At 40.0% G+C, this 7,472-nt stretch overlaps 1 long non-coding RNA gene across 1 annotated transcript; it reads left to right on the top strand.

Moving 5' to 3' along the window:
• Positions 1-1,416: 1,416 nt before the first annotated feature.
• LOC107976697 (uncharacterized) lies at positions 1,417-6,929 on the top strand. Its single transcript, XR_008537036.2, has 2 exons — positions 1,417-1,594; positions 6,615-6,929. It is a non-coding gene; the product is annotated as an uncharacterized LOC107976697 (long non-coding RNA).
• The last annotated feature ends 543 nt before the right edge of the window (positions 6,930-7,472 follow it).

Below are 7,472 nucleotides of genomic sequence, written 5' to 3'. Positions count from 1 at the left end.
TTTTTTAAGGGGAAACAACCATGATACCTCAATTGTCCACTTGAAAATTAACACCCAGCTTTTACTATTTTGACTCACGGTAACCTTGCTTTTCCTGGAGCCTTGTCTTGGATCTGTCTCCAAAGTGAGTCAGAAAGAAAGTGGCTCTGTTTACATGTGGAAGCATTTGAAGTCATTTATAATAAATTTTGTTATGGTTTCAAGTCATGAATTAGCTAATTTTAATCTAGAAATAAAAGCCTCTATTATGTAGCTTACACATGAGGAATCTAAGTCTTAAGAGGGTTAGGATGACTTCCCTAAGGCTACACCTCCATTTCTAGGCATATGAGAGACATCAGTCTATCATAACTACCTGCCTAGGTTCTTGACCTTCTATTTCAAGCTCCTTAATTTTCATCTATTCATTCATCCACCTGTTCATTCATTCACTCATTCAAAAATATTGAGTACCACCTATGTGTCAGGAGCCATCCTAGACAGTGAACCAAAGGCAATATCTGCCTGAATGAAGTTTACATTCTACATGTAAGAAACAGCAATAAAAATTAATAAGTAAAAAATACAATATCTTCATGTAAGCAAGGAGAGAAGCCTAGATAGCATATATGACAGACATGCTGGGCTGATCATTGACTAGCATAATTAGAGGGAAAGTTCATGGGCACAGGATTAGTAGCTGGTACATGTGTACACTGTTGTCCAGGACTCTCTGAGATTGCACACAGCAATCTGGTAGGACTGAATTTAGACTCTTGAAGTGGGACCCTGGCTTTTCTGTTGCATGATCAAGGAAGTACTGGCCCCTGCCCTGCAGTGATCAGAGGCTAGGGTTTAATAGCAATATGACAAAACTTCAACTCCAGCTGGATCCTGCCAGCTCAGTTTTCATGATCATAGGCTGGGTCCAAGGCTTGCATGTTATAGCAAGCAGCAGCAGGATGAGCCTCATCACAATTGATGGCTGGAGAACTACCAACTGTTCTTCTGGCATAATGGAGAGCTGAAGTTCCAGCTTTTTCCACGATGAGGATTGATTGATTGAATGCCTTAAGTGCTGGACCATAACTGGTTTCCATGGAGCTTCGCAGGAAATTTATTTCCTGAGAGAACATGTGGTTCACTGCTCAACTCCTTGGATACTTGATGACCTGCTCCTCCGATTTATCTAGTGCTGTATGTAGCATTCTTGAACTAAAGTTCTAGGCTCTTCTCTGGTTGGCCCATTCTCTGCTGAGTCAAGTCCTAGGTCCAGCCCAGTGTGTTTTTATTTGGATGGTTGGAATTCTGGAGCTGAGCCTCATTATCCCTTAGGACAATATTTCTCTACTGTGGCTGCACAGTGGAAACACCTAAAGACAGTGCAGAAACTATCTATGCCTTGGCCCACCATATAACAGAAACTAACTTTTTCAGGGTAAAGCATTGGCTTCTGTATCTTTCAAATTGTCCCGAGTGATTCTGATCCACAGTGAAAACTGAAAACTGTTCTAATATTCACCTTGCCGGAAAAATAAGACTATGTGAAGTGAACCCTCCTTCAAATTGGAGAAGGAAGCTTTGAGATTTCCAGGGAAGATGGAAGACAGAACAGGTGTGTAAACTCTTGTATCTTGCTATGAACACATACATATGCTTGATAAAACATAACAAAAAAAATTTAAAAGAAGAAAAACCTCCACACGCCAAATGAAACTAAAACCCAAATTAAAGTCTTAGAGATAAATCCTTGTGACCCAAAGGGGTATTAAGAGTAGACAGACAGTTTTGTGGCGGGAGTCATAAGTAGCTCATGGATTAGGTGTCAGGACTAGGATTTTTGTATAAAGTCAAGGTGCCACATCAATGAAGAGAGACTATGAGAACTTTGTTCACCTGCTCAGGAAGTTAGTAAGAAGCATGATGGCCTCCTTGATCTATGATTGTGTTTCGAGAGCTCTTGGCTAAATTGGGGTCCCCGTACCAGAGAAGTTAGCAACTTTGCCTAAATGAAAAATGAAGGGGAGCTGGATATGGCATTTACAGTGCCTTTAAGGGATATTTCTTTAACCTGGTGAACAACCTCGTACCTAGTTGCCCAAACTGTCACCAGGGGTTCACAAAGAAAACTTGTTTCTACTCACAGATGCCCTTGTGGCTCTTATCTGACCCACGTTCACTTTATACCTGCCTGACCATGGCTCTAGCACTGGGAGACTGACCTTGTGTTCTACCTGGCATCCTGGGGAAAGGCCAGCCTAGGGCAGCCCCTAGTTCTTCAGATGGAAGGTGCACTTTCAATACCCAGCACAACAGAAAACAAGTTTGGAGAGTTTTATTTACAGATCGTGGACAAGGAAGGAATAATAATTCAGGGGAGCAGTCCTCCATCCCCGGGTCTTGCAATCAACCCAGGAATGATGAGAATGATGAGTCAGGCAGAGAGACAGCACATCTAGCGATTAGCAGCACATATAAGGGAATAGGGAATGGAGTACTTTAAATTCATGGGCAAATGCCTGATGGTCCATTTAAAGGAAGCTGTAAGAAAGCAGGGAGCCCAGTCTTCTAGGTAAGAGAGGTGCTCCTAAATTCTTATTTCTGTCCACCAGCTTGAGCCATTTGGGTGCGGTGTAGAACTGGAAATTGTGTCAAGGTTGACTGAGCCCTGTTTCTGGTCTAAGAAAGTTAAAACTTGTATTCAAAATGGATATCAAGACAACATAAAATGGTAAGAATTCACTACAGGGTGGAAATACAGTCACCCTCAACAGATCAGAAACCCATACTACACTATGCATGGATGTAGGCCAAATTCACACTACTCTGTGTTGTGTGGTTCTGTGCTGATAAAACACCAAAACAGACCAGGAACAATTCAAACCTGCAGCTCCCAGGGAGGGAAAAAATGTTAAGCTGTCACCTGGGACAACTCCATAATGTTTAGGTATAGACAAGATTTCTGGGAAAACACAACTCTCGCTGAAGGCACACCAACAGAACAGAAATGACAAAACCTGAAGGTTAGACTAGTCAGATTTAAAAATTAGATAATTAATGGCCGTACTAGTTTTCTGTGACTGCTATAACAAATGGCCACAAACTGGGTGGCTTAAAATAACAGAACTCTGAAATCGAGGTGTTAACAGGAGCACACTCCCTCTGAAGGCTCTAGGGGAGAGTCCATTCCTTGCCTCTTCCAGCTTCCAGTGGCTCCAGGTATTTATTGGTATATAGTAACATCACTCTAATCCCTGCCTTGGTCTTTACATCACACTCTCCTCAATGTTTCTCAAAATGCCTGCTGCATTTTTCTTATAGGGATACATGTGATTACATTTAGGATCCACCTGAATAATTCAGGATAAAATCCTCTTCTTAAGATCCTCCCTTTAGTCACATCTTTCCCCACGTATGGTGATATTTTCTCTTTTGCTGTATAATATCCCCAGGTCCCAGGGATTAGGATGTGGAATGCCTTTTTTGGGGGCTATCATTAAGCCTACTACAACCCCTACCTAGTGAGACTAGAACAACCTGATGGAGACTTTCAACTCAACGTATTTAAAATGTGCAAAGAGATGTAGCTAGGAAATGACTCCATGAGACATTATGAAATGACTAAGATTTTGAAAAAGGACTGGGCAATTTTGAAAAAGATCCAAATAGAAATTCTAAGAATGAAAAATACAGTAAATGAAAGAAGAGGTAAACTCAGTAAATTAAGCATCAGAATAGACAAAACTTATGAGAAAACAAGAGGTCTGAAAGGCTTCTCTGAAGAAAAATCCCTAAATGCTGCAAAGGCAAATAACAAGAGAGGAGAAATGAAGGAGAGAATGAGGAGCTCCAACACATGTCTACCTCAAGTTCTAGAAGAAAAAACATAGTATGCCCTTGAGCAATATATCCAAAAGAGAATGGTGGGATGAAACAGCACTGAAAAATGACACAAGTCCTGAGATTGAAACTAAGTCCCACATAAGAAGTACAAAAAAATGTATATCTACACACATTTTAATGAAACTAAATAATATGAAAGACAAAGAGAAAATCTAAAATGCTACTAGAAAGAAATGGCAGATGATCTAAAGAGGAATGAGAATATTGACAGAAACCTTTTCATAACAAACAATGCCAAACAATGAAAGTAATATTTCCAAAGGCTGGAGGAAAGTGACTGCTGAGCCAGGATTCCATTTTCAGCTATACTAGCACCTTTCCATGCAGAGAAAAACTAAGAGTTTTCTACTTACACACCCTTACTGAAAGAATTAATAAAGACTTTAAAGAAAGAAAACTGAGTACTAGGAAGAGAATAACAGGAAAGAATATTTTGTTTATGAGGTTATGGAAGGCTTCTTAAAAAATGATATTGCAAAATCTGCAATATGAAAAAGGTCCATTAAAAAGTTGGAGCAAAAGATTTTCCAGAAGAGGAAATAGAATATGCAAAATTCTTGAGTCATGAAAGGTATTGGAATATAGGTGAGAGAAGGCAAATATGGTGTGAGGAGAAGTTTCAGACATTTTCAACAGCACTATCTTTTGTGACCTTGTAGACCATGACAGGGAATTCAAGTTTTATTCTAAGTGAAATGAAAAGTCATTTTTAAAGAAAAAAATGAGAATGACAGAACTCAAAATAAGTTTTAAAAAGTTCTCCTAGAAAATTGAAGACATAAGTAAGAATTTGAAGTCCAGTCCAAGAGGGTGGTTTAGTATTTAAATGATAGAATTTCCTGAGAGAAAACACAGAGAAGAATTAATCAACAATATAATTCAAGAAAATTTCCCAGAACTGAAAAAAATGAGTTTCTAGATGGAAACAGCTCATTGAAGTATCCAGCACAGTGAATTAACGTAAACCTAAGACACATCTTCGTAAAATTTCAGAATACTAAATATGAAAAGATTTTTAAAATTTCCAGATTTAAAAAAAGGATTACATTTTTGAAATCAATAATCAGGAGACTTTGGACCTCTCAACAGCCTCACTTAAAGTTAGAAGACAATCAATATATGCCTTCAAAAATTTTAAGAAAAAATTCAAACTAATATTCTATATTCAGGCAAACTGTTAGTTAAGTTTCAGGGTACAATAAAAGCATTTTCAGACACAATGGGTCTCCAAAAATTTCTTGTTTGCCTTTTCTTAGAAAGCTATTGGAGGATGAGTTCCACCAAATCAAGAGGTAAACCAAGAAAAGGAAGACATAGAATAGTGGAGGCAGGAAGGAAGGAGATACATGCAGAACAAACAGGGGAAAAGTCCAAGTTCTGGAAGAGAAAGATCCCAGATGATGGCTCTGCAACAGGTTGGGAGGTCACATGTCTAGATTGCATCAGATGAGAAGGCTACAGGAGACATTGTCCAGGTGGATTGAATGGGTAAAATACATGATGCACTGGAATGTTTTGAGAGGAAATTTAGACAAATAGCTAAGAGCCTGGGTTTGAATAACGATAATTAGAAAACTAAGAGAGCAAACAAACAAAAGTCAATTACTAACTCCTAAGAAAACAAAATACGGAAAAGGAAAATAGTCATGGTTTACTGTATGCCTCAGCTCCAAATAGCACTTTCATTGTCATAATAATATAAAAAGTTAACAATGGGTCAGACACAGTGTCTCATGCCTGTAATCCTAGCACTTTGAGAGACCGAGGTGGGCAGATCATGAGGTCAGGAGTTCAAGACCAGCCTGGCCAGCATGGTGAAATGCTGTCTCTACTAAAAATAGAAAAATCAGCCAGAGAATGGTGGCCTGCACCTGTAGTCCCAGATACTCTGGAGGCTGAGGCAGGAGAATCACTTGAACCTGGGAGGCGGAGATTGCAGTGAGCTGAGATCGTGCCACTACACTTCAGCCTGGGTGACAGAGCAAGACTCTATCTCAAAAAAAAAAAAAAAAAAAAAAAAAGGCTGAACAATGATCTAATCGTGTATTTAGGAGATGATTCAGCTAGGGAAAAGGAAAGGGTTGGAGAGTAGAGGTAGGATTTGTAACAGAGATTTTCCCAAGCCTAGAGATATTGGTCGGTGTGGAGTCCTCAAATTGCACAGGGAAGAGGTAGACTTTGGGGAAATGGCTGTGATGTGTCTGGGAACATTCTGTCCTAGACACAGAGCTCTCAGTTGTGGCACCAGAGCCACTAGATCATGATGGAGAGGACATTAGAGACCCTTCTCATATTTCCTAGGTATCAATGGGCCTTGGGATTCATGGGGTACCTTATGAAAGGGAGGCACGCCAAGTGATGCTTAAGGCTGATTTTGCTCCTGCAGGATATGGGCTAGAATCAGACATAGCCTGATTTAAAGGAAATGAAGCAAGTGACATTTTGCACATTTGGGTTTGGTAGCTACAAATCCATATATACTATAGGAGAAAAGGGTCTTTATGGAAATTGTTTTATTGTCTGTGTGGCAACTGACTTTAAAATCAGTTGTATATAGTGCGATGTGCATGTACACGTTAAATACACCTCATATCCCAGAGGTGATCAACATAAACAGAGCCCACACGAAAAGTGACTTGAGTAGTTAACTGGCATTTAAAATTTTTATATCAATATCAGAAAGTGTCTTAATTAGCATAAAATATATTAGAGTTTTTCTTATTTTTTGGCAGAAATGACTGATTTTGAAGATTGAGAATTAGGAATATTGTACAGATGCTGTCATTCGTACATGAAGGAGGCAGAAGAATGTAGCAAGCTCAGCTCTCTAATGCCAGGAGTGGCGCTTTCAGTGACCAGAGCTCTCTGGGTCCTCTGTGTATCCCTCCCCTGTCAACTGATTCAATAGAGGCTGGGCTGGTCCTGGCATTAGCACATTTTTGAATCTGCCTTTGGCTGTGACTTCACCCAAAGACAGAAAGGGGAAGTTTCTGGTCTACATAGCCAACATGTGGTCTTGATAATAAACCATTGCTTGTTTGGAAGAATTTGGTCTGAGCCTTACTTTTATTGTAAAACACTACCTGTAGATGGCAGATGGGGCATGGGACCTTTAGGCCTTATCCAGCTCTAACCATGGGAGGCTACCAAAGACTCTGACGTTTGGCAAATGGCCAAATTTGCAGAGATCTTATTGCAAGAGAGGCGTTCCTAAATCTGAGTTCTAACATCACCCCTTTTCTAGCTCCAGAGCCCCATTGCTAGGCAGCTCCCTTCACCTGGAGACTCATCCTCCCCTAGACTAATGAGTGAAAGTGGGTGGGATTAGTATTAAGTTGTGCAAAAAGCAATTGTGGTTTTTGCCAAAGTTGTGTCAAAGACTGGAATTGCTTTTGCACCAACCTAAGCACTGGGCCATAGGAAGGCACCAAAAATACCTAGCTGGTGGCTCTGGCGTGACTTTTTGCTTAAGCTTAGTGGCTAAATTCTCATCCTGTCCCTAATGACGAAAGTCCTTCCTCACATCCCAGGTTCAATTTGCTAGAGACTGTCTAGTCTCCTTGAACTTTGAATCTTGGCTTTAGCTCCTG

The sequence above is a fragment of the Pan troglodytes genome, chromosome 11 (genome assembly GCF_028858775.2).
Source record: "Pan troglodytes isolate AG18354 chromosome 11, NHGRI_mPanTro3-v2.0_pri, whole genome shotgun sequence".
In the NCBI taxonomy this organism is placed as follows: domain Eukaryota; kingdom Metazoa; phylum Chordata; class Mammalia; order Primates; family Hominidae; genus Pan; species Pan troglodytes.
Note: the sequence above shows the minus strand (reverse complement) of the source record. Positions and strands in the feature narration are given on the sequence as shown.